Raw genomic sequence first — 20,681 nt, 5'->3', positions numbered from 1 at the left:
GTATTTTGTTTCTTCTCCTACCAGGAAGTCTGGTTAACGCAGAAATCAATCTCATTAACTCACATATGACCACACCTTTATTTACTTACTTACTTATTTACTTATTTTGGTTTTCCGAGAGACAGAGTTTCTCTGTGTATCCCTGGCTGTCCTGGGACTCACTCTGAGGACCAGGCTGGCCTCGAACTCACACAGATCCACCTGCCTCTGCTTCTAGAGTGCTAGAATTAAAGACATGTGCCACCACTGCCTGGCTCCTGTTATTTATTTATTTTAATTTTCCGGAGCTGAGGACTGAACCCAGGGCCTTGTGCTTGCTAGGCAAGCCCTCTACCACTGAGCTAAATCCCAACCCCCCCATTATTATTATTATTATTATTATTATTATTATTATTATTATTTTGGTTTTTGAGACAGAGTTTCTCTGTGTAGCTTTGCGCCTTTCCCAGATCTTGCTCTGTAGATTAGGCTGGCCTCGAACTCACTGAGATCCGCCTGCCTCTGCCTCCCAAGTGCTGGGATTAAAGACATGTGCCACCACTGCCTGGCTCCCATTATTTATTTTAAATCACCAAAGTAGAACACCGCCAGCCAATGTAACTACTCTGTCTGAAATTTATTCTATGTGACCTAACTCCATTAGAACTGTGTTTTAACGATCCACCCAGCATAATGACCTATACATAATGACCATTCTCGTCTAGGCAAAGTCAGAGGCGATCTTTCCCTGAAGATAAACAATGGACAGTGGAGAAGAAAACATGGAGAGACAGAGCTGCCACACCGCCATACTTCCTGACTCTGCTCAACTCATCCGTGTGTTTTCACCCTCACTGTCCTGTGCCGCTCTCTCCCTGAGGCCCTCAAAACACTACTCCACATGAACATGCCTTTGCCTCCAGTCACATTTCCCCCTCATTTTTGATGTGCTTTCCCCCTTTTGTTCAAGGAGGAAAAGAGAATCAGTTCTTTGAGACACCTACAGAAAGCAGAAGCCATACAGTGGCCCCAGCAACCACGACTCCCTCCGCTACACACACACACTCCTGCATTTCTCAGGCAGCCATCTTACAGACACAGAGACGGTCTACGTCCAGTTTCTTCTACACAAAAACAAACAACAAAAATCCACTCACAATAAAGGAACATCAAAAGCCACAGAAAGAGAATCTGAACTGTATCAAAGGTCTAGAGCTAGGATTTGAAAAGCAGGACTTCACTTGGGGCAAACTTCTGTTCTCTGGCCACTAAAGAAACAAGCCAAGCCGGGTGGTGGTGGTGGCGCACGCCTTTAATCCCAGCACTCAGGAGGCAGAGGCAGGTGGATCTCTGTGAGTTCGAGGCCAGCCTGGTCTCCAAAGAGAGTTCCAGGAAAGGCGCAAAGCTACACAGAGAAACCCTGTCTCGAAAAACCAAAAAAAAAAAAAAAAAAAAAAGAAACAAGCCAACCCGACCAAGATCCCCTACTACAGACACATGCATTACAAACCTCACTGCATTCACACAGTACTAATGAGTTTTAAATTTAAGACACTGGACCTTGTAGTTTGACTGGTTTCCCTCAAAAATTTGGTAAAACATAAGCCTTGCTAAAGTAGAGTATTACTAAACGCCAAATGTAAACAGTATGAAGCATTAAGGACAAACAAGAGCTTCCCAGGGAGGAGCTGAAAGGATGCCACAGCCAGGATCCATTAATAGACTAGACTGCCCACTGTTCTCCCGAGATCTCATTCAAGACACACACAAACACAATCACAAGATCACAGTCATCCTGCAGCACAGCGAGAGGGCAGAAACTATTTGAGAAAATGGTTCACAGAGATAAGATACTGTAAGGCCTCATCAAAATAGATAGCCAAGAAATACAAATATAACAACCTTGGAAAATACCATTGTTACAATCTACCTCATAGCTGCGGGCACTGCCCCTGTGGGTAGTATGGTGAATGTATTTCCTCCAGAAAAACTGAACAATCTCAGTGGTAAAAATCAGATACCAGCCAGGCAGTGGTGGTGCACACCTTTAATCCCAGCACTCAGGAGGCAGAGCCAGGTGGACCTCTCAGTTTGAGGCCAGCCTGGTCTACAGAGTGAGTTCCAGGACAGCCAGGGTTTCACAGGGAAACTCTGTCTCAAAAACAAAACAAAACAACTCTGATACCAATACAGGCGAGGCCAACAAAGCAACGACTCGGGTCTACTGTGGCAGACCATCACAGAGGACTTCTGACTCTTTATTGCTTCAGCTATTCAATGAATGGACAGAGACTATCAGACACCAAGGGTGAGGCCTTCAACATAAAAGGGGCTGGCGAAGCGTCTCAGCGGGTGAAAGTTCTTCCTTCCAGGCCTGATGACCCGAGTCCAATTCTTGGAAAGAAAGCACTGACTTTCCGAAGTTGTCCTCTGACCTCCACGCTGGTATTAAATAGATAAAACAGGGAAAGAAATCACAACCCACATACCTAAAGAAGAAAAAGTTACTCCGGCACACCTACATAATTAGTTTGTCTATGGGTGGGTTCTGTTTCCATGTATACACATGGGGTCCAGTGCTGAGGATTGAACCCACAGCCTGGCATATGCTAGGTAAGTGCTCGACCATTAATCTCCACACTCAGCCAACAGTTAGCTGCTTCTGAAACACAACGTAATACTGTGCAGGAAATTGTAGGAGCTGGAGAGATGGCTCAGTTGGTAAAGAGCTCACCAGGAATACATAAGGACCCGAGTTCAATCCCAGAACCCAAGTAAACAGCTGAGCACAGCAGCCATGGTTTATAATCCCAGTGTTGGGGAAGAGCAGACCACAGGATCCATGGGGCTTCCTGGCCTGCTAGTCTAGCCAAAATGGTGAGTTCCTGGTTGAGTGAGACCCTGCCCTAAATAGAAGATGGAAATGGAGAAAAGGGGAATATGAGACAGGGTAACAGGATGTGAAGAAAACTACTCAGTGTGTGTGTGTGTGTGTGTGTGTGTGTGTGTGTGTGTGTGTGTGTGAGTGAGTGTGAAACTGTCAAAATTAAAAAATAAAGTTGAGTGCTAGTGGCTGATAGTGATATACGCCTTTAATCCCAGCACTCAGAAGGCAGAGACAGGAGGATCTCTGTGAGTTCGAAGCCAGTCTGGTCTATAGAGCAAGTACCAGAGAAACCCTGTTTCGAAAAACCAAAACCAATACCAAACCCAAAACAACAACAACAACAAAAAAACCAACCCACAAATAAAATAAAGGATGGAGACTAGAAAAATATATCAACCTCTGACCAACCCATGTAATATACACATGTATACCACCCACACACACACACACACACACACGCACGCACACGCACGCACACTAATAAACTGAATTCAATTTTTATTGCAATTATCTGAATTTATTATGTGTATTTGTGTGTGTTGTGAGCATGAGTGTGCCATGACACTTGTGTGGAGATGAGAGGACAACTTGTGGGAGTCAGTTCTCTCCTTTTACGTGGGTCCCAGGAATGGAACTCAGGTCATCAGGCTTGGTGGTAGGTGCCTGTAACTGCTGAGCCATTTTGCTAGCCCCTAAATTAAACTTTAAAAAAATTAAATAGAATGAGTCCTAAAACAAATTCACATAGTACAGTTACTTAATTTAACAGAAAGGCACCACTGCATTCAAAAAGGAAAAGACTGTGTCTCCAATAAACAGTCTGGATTAATTGGCTGGGGGGGGGGTGATTCCTAGCTTTATATACAAAAATAACTCACAGTACATCATAGAGCTATAAATAAAAGCCAAAGCATCATACTTTTAGGAAAAAGCATGTCATACGTTGAATTTATCTTATGACTCAGCAATTCTCTTTCCTGATAACCAGTTATGCCTTACTTAACTACAGGGAAGTTTCTGAGAAATCTGTGCAGCTACAGAGCCATTTAACTAAAGTATGCATTCTGAGGACTGTGCCAATGGTGATTTCCTTACTGTGAAAACTACAGAATATCTTTTTACAAACTACAACTCCTACTGTATCACCACTAAGCAGTTTAAGGGGACCACTGTGGTATATGCAGTGCAGTTAGTACAGTTGGTGGTCAAAACGTAGTCAGCATGTTCCTACATGCTGAAGGGAAGAAGTTCACACACCTACCACAAGACAGGTACACCAGAGTAGCTTCTGATTATAATCGCTCCAAAGTGAAAACTACACAAATCACAGGGCAAACAACAACCTAGTAATAATAAATGAAAGAACTATTACTGCAACAACACAGTGACTCCCAGAGACAGGCGAACAATATCAGCTGGATGTTGTTTAAGCACCATCACTGGCGTTCTGTGATCAAGTACTACCACTGATATTCTATGATCAAGTACCTTGCCTAGCCCTGGCTGTCCTGGATCTCGCTGTATAGACCAGGCTGGCCTAGAACTCACAGAGATCCGCCTGCCTCTACCTCCTGAGTGCTGGGTGATCTTCTTATTGAAGTCAGGATATTTCTAGCCTTAAGTATCCTTCCAGACAACCTATATACTTGTCTTTAAAGTTAAAAAAAAACAAACAAACAAACATGAGGACAGTGACATTCCAATGAGGGCTGGAATTTCCACACAAGACCTGACAGAGCTTAAAAAAGGATTCTAAACACACAAAAACAGAGTCGTGCTGTTTCTTGGTAACCTCCTTTTCTCAGGTAGGCTCTGTTTGCTATCGGCAGGCAGAGACAAGACTCTTCTAAGAGACAGAGACAGCTTTCTGGCTCAGTGCCAGTGGCAAAAAAAAAAAAAAAAAATGGGCACAACTGTTGTTTTGTTGTTTTTTTTTTTTTTTCTGGGGGACCTGCCACTCAGCTTCCAAATAAACACACACAGAGGCTTATTCTTAATTATGAACACCTAGCCTTTGCTGGCTTAGTTTCTAGCCAGCTTTCCTTAACTTAAATTATCCTTTTGCCTCTGGGCTTTTTCCGTTCTCTTACTTCCGTAAATCTTACTCTTACTCTCGTGGCTGGCTGTGTAGCTGGGTGGCTGGCCCCTGATGTCCTCCTCCTTCTCTGGCTGCTGCGCTCTTCACTCCTCCATCTTTTTTCTCTTCTCCCCAGATTTCTCCTTCTATATATCCTCTCTGCCTGCCAGCCCCGCCTTTCCTTTCTCCTGCCTTGCTATTGGCCAGTTCTTTATTAGACCATCAGGTGTTTTACAGAGGTACAATAACACAGTTTCACAGAGTTAAATGCAACATAAACAAAAGTAACACACCTTAAAATAATATTCTACAATACAACTCTTTTAAGAGGCCCTGCCACACAGTTGGATCTCTGTGAGTTTGAGGCCAGCCTGGTCTCCAAAGTGAGTTCCAGGAAAGGCACAAAGCTACACAGAGAAAACCCTGTCTCGAAAAACAAAACAAAACAAAACAAAAAGAGGCCCTGCCACCAAACACTTAAATGGGGTTTATGAGCAATGGGCAGTGCACTATTTGGTGGCAGCATGAACTCAAACCTTGAAGGTTGGCTCTCAGGGAACCAAGAGTTCCCTTAAAAGTAAAGTTCTTTAAAAAGGAGTAAAGTAAAATAAAGTAATAAAAAGATATAATAAACCACATAAAGATGGGAAATATACAGAGTCTGGATTCTGTATACTATTGTGTTGTCTTTAGATTTTCTGATTGCAAATGAAGAAAGGGACAGCTGCTAAGACACATTGGATTATGAAAGCTGATAGATTAAAACCTATATATTTTAGCCGGGCAGTGGTGGCGCACGCCTTTAATCCCAGCACTTGGGAGGCAGAGCCAGGCGGATCTCTGTGAGTTCGAGGCCAGCTTGGACTACCAAGTGAGTTTCAGGAGAGGCGCAAAGCTACACAGAGAAACCCTGTCTCGAAAAAAAAAAAAAAAAAAAAAAAAAAAAAAAAACCTATATATTTAAAAAAATATCTTGACTTCAAAATGGAAGTTAAAAGATGTGTTACTTTGGGGAGAGGTTATCTCCTCTTTTACTTCCACAAGAAATGAGAGGCTATGGATTCATTCCAGATTGATATGGATCAGATTTAATCAGGGAAGACCCCCTGAAGTCCTGGCTACAGACATAAAGAAATAAACCTAGAAAAACTACAAAACATGTAATCTATATTTTACCTGTCCAAATATAAAACAAAAATCATCTTTAACTGATTTGTGAACACTATATATTCCATACTTGTATGTTCCCTTAAAAAGTTTATGTATTTTCAGAACAAATAGACCAGACACTAATAAAAATGAACTGCTCTGGTGATCCAGCATCTCAAAATGCCTCTATTACAGTCTCCTAGAATTCTGCATCCAGTCGGACGGTAGTGGCACACGCCTTTAATCCCAGCACTGGGAGGCAGAGGCAGGCGTATCTCAGTGAATTCGAGGCCAGCCTGGTCTACAGAGTGAGTTCCAGGCAGGCTCCAAAGCTACACAGAGAAACCCTGTCTCGAGAAAACAAAACAAACAAACAAACAAAAAAAAAAAAAAAGAATTCTGCATCAAAACACCTACAAGGCTACGGGCTGAGATGATCCAGCCCCACAAACTACTCCAGCCAACACCTAACAATTATCCTGGTTTTCTCAAGGTTCCCCCAAAGATGCCAGTGCTCCCAAATAATAAGAATTAGTCTAAAGAACAACACCCACATTCCCAAGAGATGGGATCTAGGTGGGTTTTGGTTATTCAATGGTTTATGAATATTTGTCATTGTTTAGGGGGGTTGGTTACAAATTGTTATTGGTCTTAATAAAAAAAGACTAAACAAAAGAGTTAAATTCAACAATCTCTAAAGGAAAAAAGGGGGATATAATATAGAAATGATGAGATAAAAGGGTAGATTATTGAATCTACTTTAATCCAAAAAACTACTATTAATCTCAAAATATTTTACATTGGTATGGATTTTAATTTATTGACACAAATTTCAAGTTATTTTTGCTATATTATATTTATCTTCCTACTCTTACATTTTTGGTTGTGAGCCTAGCCTTTAACAGCTGAGCATCTCTACCTTCCTACTCTTATTTGGGGTATTGTGCTTATGCAACTCATTTAAACATGTAACATATAATTAAAAATACAGATTAATAGTCTATAATATCTATAATAGTCAAACTTATGCCAGGTATATTTTCAAGGTCATAAACAGATATTTAAATAAATGGACTTGAAACACTTCAAAGACCTACAGAATATGGCATTTAATATGTTTAATAGCTTAAGGACTTTCATGACAGTGAGACAAAGTCAGCTCCTGGCAGCACCAATTTACTTCAGAGAAGATAATGGGCATCGAAGAACCTCCATATGGAGTTTGCTTTCTTTATGGCAAAAGCTAGCCATTTGGACAAAGAAACTGCCCTTGCCTCAATTACTGACTAAGTATACTGTCCAAACTGGACCAGCAGGATACAAAAGAAAATGACTGCCAAACTTTGCCAAGACAAGACAGTCCTTCAAAATTCCTTGCTTCTCAGATATGTCTGCCAGATATACCAGGTCTGTACGCCAAAGTTGGATGCCCCAATGTTATAGAAGAACCTAGGGTGACTGTCCAGATGTCCCTGTCTTTAGATAATATTACAGCCTTCTGGGGTCTGATGGAGTTGAGGACTAGATAGTCATAGTTAAAGTTTTCTTTAATTATTATGGAAGGTAAATTAGGTATAAAACTTTAGTCACAAAGATAAGATAAATAACAGAGTATTTTCTCTAAATTTGCCAAATAAAAATGGACTGGATATTGTAACTATAATTCTTACTTAATAATTGTTTTTGTTGTATTTAATTTTACTATGCTAAAATTAAAACCTTCCTTTTTAATTAGACAAAAAGGAGGAAATGTTGTGGAATAATCCTTTTGTACACTGATTTTGTACAAAGATTTGTCACTTGAACTGGTTTAATAAAAAGCTGACTGGCCAGTAGCCAAGCAGAAAGTATAGATGGGACAACCAAACTGAGGATGCTGGGATGAAGAAGGGTGAAGAGGAAGCAGGTGAGAGGAAGCAGGGTGTGTAGAAAATGAGGTAATAAGCTGTGAGCCATGTGTCAGAGGGTAGATAAGAAATATGGGTTAATATAAAATGTAAAAGTTAGCCAGTAACAAGTCTGAGCTATTGGCTGATCATTCACAATTAATATTGAGTCTTTGTGTCAGTTACTTAGGAGCAAGCAGCTGGTGGGACAAAAACTTCCGTCTACAGGACAGCTTAACTTAAAAGCTTCCATCTCTTTTAGCTGCCCTTTTAACAGGACCTTTGTAAACAGATTGTTTTATATTGTAGGCCCCTCAACTTTTTTGGATCTGCATCCATAATTTTGTGTGTACATTGTTGAGCTTTAAAAAAAAAAGGTCTAGAATTATTAGGTTTCATGCAGTCATCTATCTCCCTGACTTACAGTTTTCACTAAAATGCTCACTTAATTGTAACTTTGGTGTGTTAACCTTATGTAACTCACAAACGTCATTTATTCAGCCCATGAAAACTTCCCAGAACATCAACTATAATTTAACACTAGTGGTTCCAGCACTATTGAGACAATGTGAACAAGATTCAGTTCCTGTTCAGACTACAGAGACAGACAGACAGCAGCAGCAATTACAGACCAGCCTATAGGAGGGGAAGCACAGAGAACTATGTGCACAAAAGTAGACAAGTAGACAAGTCGGTTTCTAAGCAGAAATGATGATCCTATCAAGACCTAAGCAGACACAGAAATTTCAGTTACTCCAATTCCACACGTTAGTCAGAGGCAACAATCTGGGAACTACCAAAGAAAAAACAAAGTACATTTCAGGCCTGGATAGGGATCACTATGGTAGGTGCCTGTTGTACAGAATGAGGCTCAAGGTGAGGATTGCTGCTGTGCTAAAGACAGACTCAGGACACTCTTTTTTATACACCTCCTTTTATGGTTACTCTTTGATGTTTTCAAAAAGCATCTTAGAACTTTGTTTATGCCTGCTTGCAGGTTACCACCAGCCAACCCAATCACTTACTTACTCAACCACACTATGAAATACCTACTGAATGTCAGGACCAGAGCTGGGCAGCGGAGAAGGGTTCTAACATGAGCTTACACTTCTCCATTAGTCTATGACTGCATCAGGAAGGAAAATCTGATTGATTTCTAATTTCAAAGGTCTTGTTAAGTGGTCCAGCTACTCAGATTGGACAAACTCAAGTTATGAGGTCCTGGGGCTGCATCTCAGAGCTACACAATGTCACTGAAAATGAGGTACAAACAGAACTACCCTCAGTAGGAAAGTCAGACCACAACAGTGAATGGGCAGCCAGCTGAGGAAAATGATCTCAGATGCAACCCACACTCATAAGCAAAGGTGTTTACTGAAGGATTCCTACCTTCCTAACATCTCTCTCCTTCCTTCCGACATCTCCCTATGTTGCCCAGACTGGTCTAAATTGAGTTCCTCCTGCCTCGGCCTCCCAAGTGCTGGGTTACAAGTGTTTGTCACTGTGCCTGGGTTATATTTAAAATTATATCCCAAATAAAGAAATGAACATTTTATCTCTTGATAAGCAGCCCTACCTTCAGGAGGTTCATCTTACAGATACATATCACAGTAGTATGCTAAAAAAATCTCAAACTTTATATATATATGCACGTTTATTATATTTTCATAACAGCGACATAACACATACACAGTATACATAGCATCCTAGAAGTTCATCATAGGTGAAGGCAAAATAAACCCAGGTACTCCCAAACTATAGAACCAACACTGCTGAAACCCTTCAAAACAACAGACAGAATTACATGGACCAATGCTGTGGAATAACAGCAACAAAGCAAAGCAGCCATCTGCAATACAGTGCGTGCACTTAGCTATCTGGATTTAAAAACAAAGTTTTAAGCCAGGCGTTAATCCCAGCATTTAAGAGGCAGAGGTGAGCAGATCCCTGAGTTTGAGGTTTGGTCTACACAGTAAATTCCAGGCCAGCCAGCAGTAAGATCTCCTCTCAATCAATCAATCAATCAATCAGTAAATAAAAAATTAAGTTCTGCCAGGAGTGGTGGTACATGCCTTTAATCTCAGCACTCAGAATTAAATATGCCTAGCCCATATGGCATATTTAACAATAAAGGTTCAAAATCCCTGCTGATTATCCCTGACTAAAAGCCACATGAATTTTAGGGAAAAAAATAATTTATGTCTTAACTTATTGAGAAGGAAAGGAAAGTGGAAACTCTTCCAGTAACGATGTGGGAACACCTGGCTCCAAGGCAGGACCCCGGACTGCAAGCAGTCTGCTAGGTTCCCAGGCAACGGCCTAGTTCAGCCTTCACTGTGTTCGGTCCTCTGCAAAAACCACGGGCTGTCTGAATGCAGGACTCCCTTCTGCCTTGAGCTTCCAAAAGGAGTCTCTAGGGCACACACAGCACAGCCCTTGCCTGACAGTTTAAGAACAGCTGGCGAACCCACACCCGCCCTACTTGGAGCCTCACTCAGCCAAGCAGCTCCGCTCTGGTCAGTAGCCCCCCAGTGCTGTTATCTGAAAGCCTATGGCTAGCTGCTCCTCAGTAAAAAAGGATGGGGGCCTCTGAATAACATCCAGTCACAGGACAACTGGAACTTCAAACAAGGCAACCCTCAAAAGAAAACCGAGAGAAAATGAGGCCCAGCAAGAGAAAGGATCAAAAGAGGGGGCAGCAGTGAACAGAAGGGAAGGGGGAAGAAAGCTATTAACAGAGAGAGTGAGTCAGGGAAAGGAAAGGCGAGGTTAGAGCATGGAAAGCCAGAGAGAGGAAGAACTCTGCCCCCTGCCAAGTTGAGAGGACACACTATAAAGGGACAGGGGCCATCCCTCCCAACAAGCCTGATAAAGCCACTTCCCAGGTCAGGTCCCCCACCAGCACAGCCCCTGAAAGGCAGGTTCCACCAGCCTCCCAGAGCATTAGCATAGGCTTTGTGGGAAAGTTGACATTTTGATGGATTAGTAAAAGGCCCCTACCGCTTAATGTGCTGGCAATTTAACTGAGCACTCCTGACTCCTGATGAATACCCAACCGGCCCTCTTTGCTCCACCATGAAAGCCACTTTTCCAGCCCTCAGAGAGAGCCACTGGCTCTGTCAACACAGCAGGCAGCTCATAGCAGACAACAGTAAATCTCAGTTCACACCTGCAGAACCATGGATACCTACCACGGGAGGCTCCCAGAGATCACACCACCCCAGCAGCACGCCCCAACCCCTTCTTCTGTTCTCCTAAGGTATGAGCGCATGGATAATAAAGACTAGAAGAAACAAACGCCAATCGACAACTCTCCGTCACTAACACCCACAAAGAGCACTCTAGATGCAAAAAGACGAAGGACTCCAAGCAGTTAGGGGCACTGGGTGAGACTAGCAACTGATGGGCCTGCCCTCGACACCAGGAAGAACCTGATTTTTCCAGGGGCACACTTGCACAGGAAGGACACCACCACATGAGAGCATCAACAGAGCCAGGCCCCGACCTCAGGCCTGACTTAACACACAGCACCGCCACCACTGCCTCTCAGGCCTCCTTATGGCAAACCACATCAACGTGGCAGTGCTTAAAATAAACAAACACAAAAACAAGAAACACAAAACAAAGACAGAGGTTTCTATATCATAATTCTTTTCTTTTTTCTTTCTTTCTTTTCTTTTTTTTTTTTTTTTTGGAGACAGAGTCTTGCCATGTATCCTCGTCTGGCCTTGAGCTTGCAATCCTTTTAACCCAGCTTCCTGAGTGGCAGGTTTGTAGGTGTGTGTTACCAGAGCCAGCGACCTAATCTCAGCAACTAGATTCCTCATTCTGCAGTTTTCTTCCTATCAGACTGACACACGAGTTTCAGGACAGGGTTTAAGGAGCCGTCTCTGAAGGCCTGCCTACACCAACCAGCCCTACCATCCATCCACCGACAGCACCTGGAGAACTCACCATGGGTGACTCATCGGGTGAACATGTATGCACTATGATTTAGAGAACATACGCAAACAACTCTATTTTAGCTTCTAATATTCGCCTTCTATTTGTGGCAGCTGGTACAGTACTTTTCAACTTGGAAAGGCAATGATAGTTTCCCTTGTAAATAAGATCTGAAGTTAAAAATGGCACACATGTAGAAGCCAGAGGGTAATTTCTGTTCTCTCTTTCCACCAGGTGAGTCCTGGGATCAAAATTTTGAAGTTTTAAAAAGATGAAATGAGAGATAGTTACATAGCTTCACTATAAGCCAATTAAGAGGATAAGAGTCAGAAGTGGGGCAGTGGTGGCACACGCCGTTAGTCCCAGCACTCGGGAGGCAGAGGCAGGTGGATCTCTGAGTTCCAAGCCAGCCTGGTCTACAAAGCAAGTTCCAAGACAGGCAGGGCTACACAGAGAAAACCTGTCTCGAAACTGCCGCCCAACCCCCCCACGCAAAAAAGAGTGTAAGAGTTGGGCTAGAGATAAATAGCTCAGTGATTAAGAGCACTGGCTGCTCTTCCAGAGAGCACAGGTTAGATTCCCAGCACCCAAAAGGTAGCTCCTGACATTCTTTAACTCCAGTTCCGGGGGATCCAATGCCCTCCTCTGAACTTCATGGCACCGGGCATGCATGTGGCACACAGACATACATGCCGGCAAAACACGCATACATATACAAAATTTAAAAATAACGTCTTTAAAAATAGCAAAGAAGGCGTAGAGCTAGGACAAAAAGCACACATATGGAAGACAAGTGAAGTGTGAGAGAGACTTGAGGTTTCTCTTCTTCACTTGAGAGCTTCTGTCCCGCTAGTTTCATAGTTACCCCCAGACAGTGAAGAACACCAAGAACCGTAACTCAAGAGTCAGCAGAGGCAGAGGGCTGCAGAGACGGAGCAAAGGGAGACTCACAACGGCTAGAGTGTCCCCAGCCGGGGCTACTGTGGGCATCAGGAAAGCATCAAGCATCAGGCTTCCTGAAGACTCGAGACAGCCATGTTCCTAAGTCTGCTACGTAGGCATCTCTCCAACTGCTCCTGCCTACAGTCCTGATGCTGAAACGAAGGGGAAGAAATCTAGGTTTTCTTCTCTCCGGATATTTCTGCAGCTCAACTGTTCACCATCTGCTCTTTCTCTTGCCACTGAGCATGTCTAGGTAGTTTTCAAATGTGATATATTTCCTGGCAATGCTCTTGGGACTAGCTAACAATCTTAAGCACAAGTCATCAAGGAACTAATGATAGGCATCTCTGAATAAAGAAAGCATTTACTCCCTAATGAGGACATCAGGTAAAGCAAACCTTCCTCCCATCACAGCTACCAACCACGCCTTTAAACCATCTAATTGAGAGTTCAGAAAGCTGTCAATCACCCTGCTGCCTGCTGCCCAGAGGCCAGACTCAAACCATTCCTCTCCCTTGCTTTAGATGTGAGGATCCTACCAGTTACACACATTTGGCTCTGAGGCCTAAATCAATCCCAGTGTCCCTCCACTTATCATGAGGTTACATGCTGACAAACCCATCACAAGCTAAAAGTATCATAAATTTAAAAAAATACAGTGAATATAGTAAACACCATAGCTTGCAACACTTAACATTAGCCAGCAGATGTACAAAATCATCCAAAAAGTGCATTACATAATAAACTACTGGGAGCCGGGTATGGTGACACATGCCTATAATCCCAGTTTGGGGGAAGTAGAAGCAGGAGGATCAGATGTTCAAGCCTAGCCTCAACTATATGGCATTTGAGACCAGTCTGTGCTAGATGAGACCGTCTCTTTTTTTTTAAAAAAAAAAAAAAAAGTGTGTGTGTGTGTGTGTGTGAGAGAGAGAGGGGGGGGGGGGGGGGGGGAGGGAGAGGGAGAGGGAGAGGGAGAGAGAAGGGAGGCAGGAGTATTAAAAAACTCTTGTTATTTATTGAACACTCTATTGGGGAAAAACCAAAATGGTTATATGGGTAAGATTTTGTCCCACTGTAAAGTAGAAAAATGTTAACTTGAACCCTGGTAGGTAGATCAGGGTAGCACTATTCCACATTTCCTAAAAACTTCCTGTAGTAGAGTAGAGCCCTTTGGATACAGTTCTCAAGGTGGCATGAACCTTTCTAGGGTGAGGCTGGAGAGCCAACTCATATCTAGTGCCCTTGCTTCATTCTGCTGCTTTTCACTGCTGAAGTGAAAAGCCAATTAGTTGGCTTGGACAAAATGGAGCTTTGAGGCCTGGGACACAGTGTAAGTAAATTGGTTGCAACTCTGTAGGTTTGGTCCCGGGTTTCAGCACCAACAATGTATGTAAATTTGTTGCAACAACTCTGGGGAAAGGTGTCCTGATTATCTGGGGAATCAGGCAACACCTTGAGCTGCTTAGGACAAACAGCTCTGAAGGTTGAAACTGCAAGGAGACAGTTCAGCCCTTGAGGGCGAGGTATCCCAGACACCTTGAGCTGCTCAGAACAACAGCTCTGCCCTGAAGGTGTCCCGGACACCTGGAGCTGTTTAGCACAGCTCTGATGGCTGGAACTGCAAAGCAGCAGCCTGACCCTGGAAGGGAAATTTTTCTGACTTCTCAGTAAAGTCAGGCCTGGAACTGCTTCAGCAGGTAAGAGTATCCTGACTGTTCCCGGAAAGTCAGGCTATACCTGGTGTGATGGGGGATGGTCTCCCCACAGGACATAGCAATCTTGCTCCTCTCCTGGAGAGCCGCTACAGCTGAGCTTTGCTCAGCCCCTACTTAAGGAGGCTTCCTAGCAGAGCTCTGCTTCTCTGGCCTAAGATGTTGCTTCTTTTGCTTCACTGTGCAAAAGGGGAAACCCCTGCAGAAATGTAGCCATCTCCTCCGGCTTAGGAGAAAAGTGTTACTTTTTCAGTTCTCTCTTGCTCTATCCACTGACATCTCAGTAAGGATCTTCTCTACGCCAGTGAATGAAGAATTTCACACCCAAAACTCTTTTTTTGTTTGGTGGGGTGTTTTCAAGACAGGGTTTCTCTGTAGTTTTGGTGCCTCTCCTGGATCTCCTCTGTAGACCAGGCTGGCCTTGAACTCACCGAAATCTGCCTGGCTCTGCTGGGATTAAAGGCGTGCCCCACCACTGTCCAGCCAAAACTCTTTTGAGAAAGAGATTTATTTGGGAAGGAGGAGTCCAGGAGAGTAGCTGCCTCTACCAGGGTGGAGAGAACAACCTTCCCCCCCCCCCAAATGACCTAGGCAGGCAGTTTACATAGGATGTCTTGGGGTGGAGTCAACCAGGGGTTGACTTGGGGCCAGGGTTCTCCTGTCCTGATCTGTGATTGGTTGGTTTCACAAGTCAGTTGGTCAGGGGCAGAGATGGCTCTGATCTGACTGAGCCAAACTGTGTGTCTTTCACTGGTCTTCTCTGAGCCATAGTTCTGGGCTCCAGGGTCAGGGTGGGTTTCTCAACTGGTCCCCTTTCCCTACACACAGCACTAAACTTAGCTTGAGGAAACAGGAAGTCTCTTCTGGCTAAATTTCCCTCAGGTAAGAAAGCTTTACCCAGGCAACAATATCAGAAGTCTAAGTGCTGATGTCATAGCTCCCTAGTGTCTCTGGAACAACAGGAAGAGCCTGAATCTCTCTATAGCCAGACCTGTGGCTGAACAAGATAGGAGATTTCAAAATATGACTATTTCTATCCTCATCCAATTTAGTGAGCAGTAATCCCAATTTCTACCTCTGAAGAGCTTTAAGGACTGAGACCATTTCCAGTAACAATCTTGCTGTCAGAAGATGCTGGGTAGGAAGCTGCCCAGCCTCACAGCCTGCTGTTACTGGCTTGAAAGAACCAACTCGTGGTAATAGGGAAAGAGTATAAGATAATGAAAACTGTGTGCTTATTTGCACATGAAATACAAACAGGTGCTTAATCTCAGGCTCCAGGTCTTGATCACTGGCTGATTAGTAACTAAGCCCTTAGAACTCTGGGGAAGGGGGGGGGCCCGAGCAGCAAAAAGGCCTCTAAGTGTAAGTGGGATGTTAGCAAAAGTCTGTAACTTTTACCTCTTTTTAAAAAATCGTTACGTCTCAAAATACACCACTCACCCAGGAATTAAAATGCCCTGCTTTGGAGCAATTCGAATTCCATATAGCTTCTCATTAATTCTCCTTATATCTCTGTGAAGAGGGTACTGACCAGGACAAGAAGGGAGAGACAAAGTAACAAAGATTAAGGACCCATATTTTGAATACCCATTAAGGTATTCAAATATACCCATCTGAGCCTCTCACCTTAGCCCAATTCTTCTGATTACTCGGCTCAAACTCAGTATGTAACCCATGACAGCCTGGAACTGACAATTTCCCTTCTCTGCCTCTTGAATACTGGAATTACAACACCAAACAATTTTTCCCACTTTGGTGCTGGATCGCCCCTATGTGGGTCATGGTGTATGCTTGGCAAGCACTCTAACACTGAGCTCTATCACTGGTCCTTGGCCCCGATCCATGTAGGGAAAACCATGTGTCTTGAATACTGGAAGGCCAGCCCTGGTGTTTATCACAGCTTGTGTTTAGGAAAACACACTAACATTTTTTTTCCCTGACAATGAACTTTTAAGTCTCTACCAGTTTGGAAAACGTGGGGGAGGCAAGGGTGAATGAAAGTGGAAAATTTCCAAAAAAACTCTCAGCCTACTTAACTGTCCAGACAGTTCCCCGTGACTGTGTCTGGGAAGGGGAGGATGGGAAAGCCTGTTTCTTTCCAGAGGAGGCAGAATTAGTTGGACAGCTGAAATCTGATCAGAAATTTAGAAAACTGTTAACAGGGGAAAAAAATGATGTTCCCCAAGGCATCTAACCACTCTTTTTTGTTTGTCTGTTTTTGTTTTTCAGGACAAGAGTTTCTCTGTGTAATTTTGAGCCTTTCCTGGAACTCACTTTGTAGACCAGGCTGGCCTCGAACTCACAGAGATCCACCTGGCTCTGCCTCCTGAGTGCTGGGATCAAAGGCATGTGCCACCACCACCCAGCTCTAATCTTTCTTAAGAGGTCCCTGCAGAGACTCTTAAGAACCTCTGTGGCCTAGCTGGATAGTGGTGGTGTGCGCCTTTAATCCCAGCACTTGGGAGGTAGAGGCAGGTGGATCTCTGTGAGTTCTAGACCAGTTTGGTTTACAGACTGAGTTCTAAGACAGCCAAGGTTACACTGAGAAACCCTGTTTTGAAAAAACATTAAAAAACAAAAACAAACAAACAAACAAAAAACCTCTGAGGCCTTTAGGCACTTTGCAGTTTTGTGGTTGTGTCTGTTTTAAAATCATCTATCTTAGGACTTCTTTTACAGAGCCTAATTTCACTAAGCTGGCTGGAAATTCACTTTCCCTGTCTCAACCACTCTAGATAAGCTCTCCAGAGTGCTGTGCCAGTTTCTGCATTTACCTGTAAACCAGCTGAGGCCACCTTCCTAAGTTCTCAACAATTCCCTAAACTGTTTTTTACTGTACAAGATCCCTGGAGGTCCAATTTTGTTTTCTGAAGTGAAACAAATACAATATAAATTGGTGGGAAGGTTTGGTCATTTCAGTTCTTTAAAGAAAACAAAGGATTTGATGGTGTTTTAGCAGCATCAATATCTTTCAGGAATACAAAAAAATTATAAATCACCAAATCATACATTCAAAATACACTTTTCTGGTTTCTCGGGAAATCAAGATGGAATAGCCCAATTAATATTTAAACAAAGCTGGGTGTTTATGGTGTATACCTGTAAACCCAGTACTTGGGAGGTCAAGACAGGAGTATATGAGTTTAAGGCCTTGCCTCAAGGATATGCGAGCAGAAGCCAGCCTGGACTACATGAGACTCTATCTCCTCAAAATCAGAACTAGAACCAGACACACAAACACCATCCACATACAAAGTTAACCAATCTTACTCAGAAAAGACCAGAAACTGACGGAAGTTGAGTAGAAAAAAAAAAATAGTGACTGGAAAGCTGTTTCCCAATTTACATCTTACTCAACATTCCACAAGCATGGTTTGGTGGGAAGCCCTTTAGTGGCTTCCCACATTAAAAACTCCTGCCAATCAGTTCGGTTTGAGTTTCACCCTAGGGATAGGGGTATTTTTGAAAGACATTCCGAGGTCTCTGAAGGGCAATGTGCTGGGGACATTCCAGTCTCCATGCAAATCGAAGGAAGATTCTCTCTCTCACCCAGTCATTCTACCCAGTCAAATGGGATAGAAGAAAATAAGACACAATTGGGTATGTCCCTTCGAGAATAAAAATTAAAATGTGCTGAGTGTTTCCGGCACTTAGGCTGCCTGAACCCTCCCTCACCCATGTCTGTTATCAACACATCAGAGTTCAGACAGGTGTTGTCAAGTCTATTCCGGAATATCACACCAACCACTTCTGTGTCTCCCCATCATAGGGTCCCCCCTTTCCCAACCCCGTCTTCATGGCTCCCCACTACATACAATGCCTCAGCTCGACGCTCAAGCTTTTTCCCAACAGGTCCCAACTTAATGCTCCAAACTCTCCATCCCTGATGGCCCCAGCACGCACTCCACAGAGTTCAAGACTCGGGTTTCCTTCCCCAGAGGTCCCCTCTTTCCCTGTCCTCACTTAGGACCCTCTCCGGTTTCACCTCCTCAACAGGTGTACACTCGGATCCCGACCCTGAGCTCTTAGCAAGCGCCCACATCTTCGGCTCCGCGTCCCCCCAGCTCCGCGCCTTTGCAGCTCACTCCGCGGCGGGTCCCCCACTCCCAAGCAAGCTCGACCCGAGCGCGCCTCAAGCACAGTCGCAGAAATCCAGAAATCTCGCAGCCCAAGGCGAAGAAATCCACCCAGCAGCTTCCGGCAGGCATCCAGGGAGGCAGGGTGGGGCGAGCCCGCTCGGCTCCCAGCCCGCGGACTCCCTCGCCCAACGGACCCCGCAGACCACGGGAGACCCTCAGTTCGCCACGGGGCGCCGGGCGGTGGCACCGTGGGATGGCACCGTGGGGTCCCTCCTCCTCAGGAGCCGCTCGCCCCAACCCGCTTCGCCGCCGCGGGTCCCGCCAGCTCTGCCCGCGCAGCCGCCCGTGCCTCACCGCCCCGGGCTGGCCGCCCCGGGCGCCCCAACCCCGGCAACCTCACCTCTCTGCTCCACGAAGTGGGCCGGGTGCTGACCCGTTCTTGACTGAAGAAGACTGGACCCGACGACGCCAACAGCAGCGCACCTGCCGCGAGCCACTGAGCCGCAGCGGCGCGCCTGACGTCAACCCGCGCCTCGGGCGCTGGAAGCCCGGAGTCACCTGATCTCCCTGGCAACGCGCGAGGGGGCGGGGCCAAGCGAGGGCGGTGTCACAGCGCGAGCCCCGCCCCCTCCGCGGCTCCGCAGCGCGGTGGGGACTACAGCCTGGCCCTTGGCACCTTGCGGTCCCCCCGGGCTGTCTCTAGAGTTCTTCTCCAGCTCCTTGCGAGCACCCCGCCCCACGCTGCTAAAGCTGAAGACTGGCAGAAAGGGCAGGGGCCCTGGGGTCTAGCTCGGTGCACAGCAAGTAGGGTCGTTGTGAGCTGATGCTGCCCGGCCTCTTCCCTGCTAGCTAGGCTCAGGAGCCGACTTTGGAGCTGCACTTGAGAGGATAAAGGGCTGAGGCTGATGACTAAATTGCACTCTGGCAACTTCCCATAAACCTTGCTGCAGTAGTGTGACCAATGCTTGAGAATGTAACGAGACTAACTGCAGGAATAGGAAGAGTAGGGCCTGGACCTCCTGGTCCTCAAGGTCTCCTATTCCCACAGAGAAAGAAATCCCTAAAATGGTCCCCGAGAACACCCTATAACAAGTTTCCTCGTTCTGCTTGCAAAAAGAAAGAACTTAATTTTTCATTTTGGAAACTGATTTTTTTTCTGGGCGGGAGTATATTTCAGTGGTTGAGTGCTTGTGAAGCATGTGCTAGTCTAGATTGACTCCCAAAACTTGCAAAGAGCCAGGCGGTGGTGGTGCACGCTTTTAATCCCAGCACTTGGGAGGCAGAGCCAGGCGGATCTCTGTGAGTTCAAGGCCAGTCTGGGCTACAGAGTGAGTTCCAGGTTCCAAGCTACACAGAGAAACGAGAGAGAGAGAGAGAGAGAGAGAGAGAGAGAGAGAGAGAGAGAGAGAGAGAGAGAGAGAGAGAGAAACTTGCAAAGAAAAGGAGGATGATCCAAATTCCTCATCTTGATTGTTATACTGGTATCTTTACACCTCTCTGACTATCCAGTCTTTCCAAATAGACTATGAAAATGTAAACAAATGAAATGAAAATGAAACACTCCTCCCCGCCCCCACCCCGTTGGGGGGGCTAAATTTGAAAGCCTTTCACTTCTTGCTGACTTTCATTTCAGCTTTCTTCTCCCACTCCCTGAACCTCTACGGAGGTTTTCTATACGTCCTCCCAGCCTTTCACACAATAGGATCTCTTTGACCAAGAAGTTAATTTACAACTAACTTCTACTGAGTGCCCTTTGGGGCCAAGCTCGTTGAGATATAGCATTGGAAGATCAAGAATACATAGGTAGCCTGACCACAGTTCATACCTTTTAATGCCAACATTCAGGCTGAACCTGGAAGATCTGAGTTTGAGGCCAGACTGGGTCACACAATAAAACCAATTCTCAAAAGAAAATAAATATATATTTTTTCTTATAGTACCATTTTTTCACTTTGTATATTTTATGTACTATGTATTTATTTTGAAACAGGATCTCATGTTTCCTGGGCTGGTTTTGAACTC

At 44.7% G+C, this 20,681-nt stretch overlaps 1 protein-coding gene across 2 annotated transcripts in view; it reads right to left on the bottom strand.

Moving 5' to 3' along the window:
- Cystm1 (cysteine rich transmembrane module containing 1) overlaps positions 1-19,248 on the bottom strand; it is a 62,089-nt gene extending 42,841 nt beyond the window's left edge. Inside the window, exon 1 of one of the 2 annotated variants that reach the window (XM_028886749.1) lies at positions 19,060-19,248. The gene's annotated coding sequence lies outside the window, so the exon portion shown is untranslated. The remainder of the gene's footprint in view (positions 1-19,059) is intronic. The other variant, XM_028886751.2, reaches the window with a different exon arrangement.
- Positions 19,249-20,681: the final 1,433 nt, after the last annotated feature.

This window comes from Peromyscus leucopus, chromosome 19 (assembly GCF_004664715.2).
Source record: "Peromyscus leucopus breed LL Stock chromosome 19, UCI_PerLeu_2.1, whole genome shotgun sequence".
Taxonomy (NCBI): domain Eukaryota; kingdom Metazoa; phylum Chordata; class Mammalia; order Rodentia; family Cricetidae; genus Peromyscus; species Peromyscus leucopus.
The sequence above is the reverse complement of the archived record's forward strand: the minus strand, read 5'-3'. Positions and strand labels throughout refer to the sequence as shown.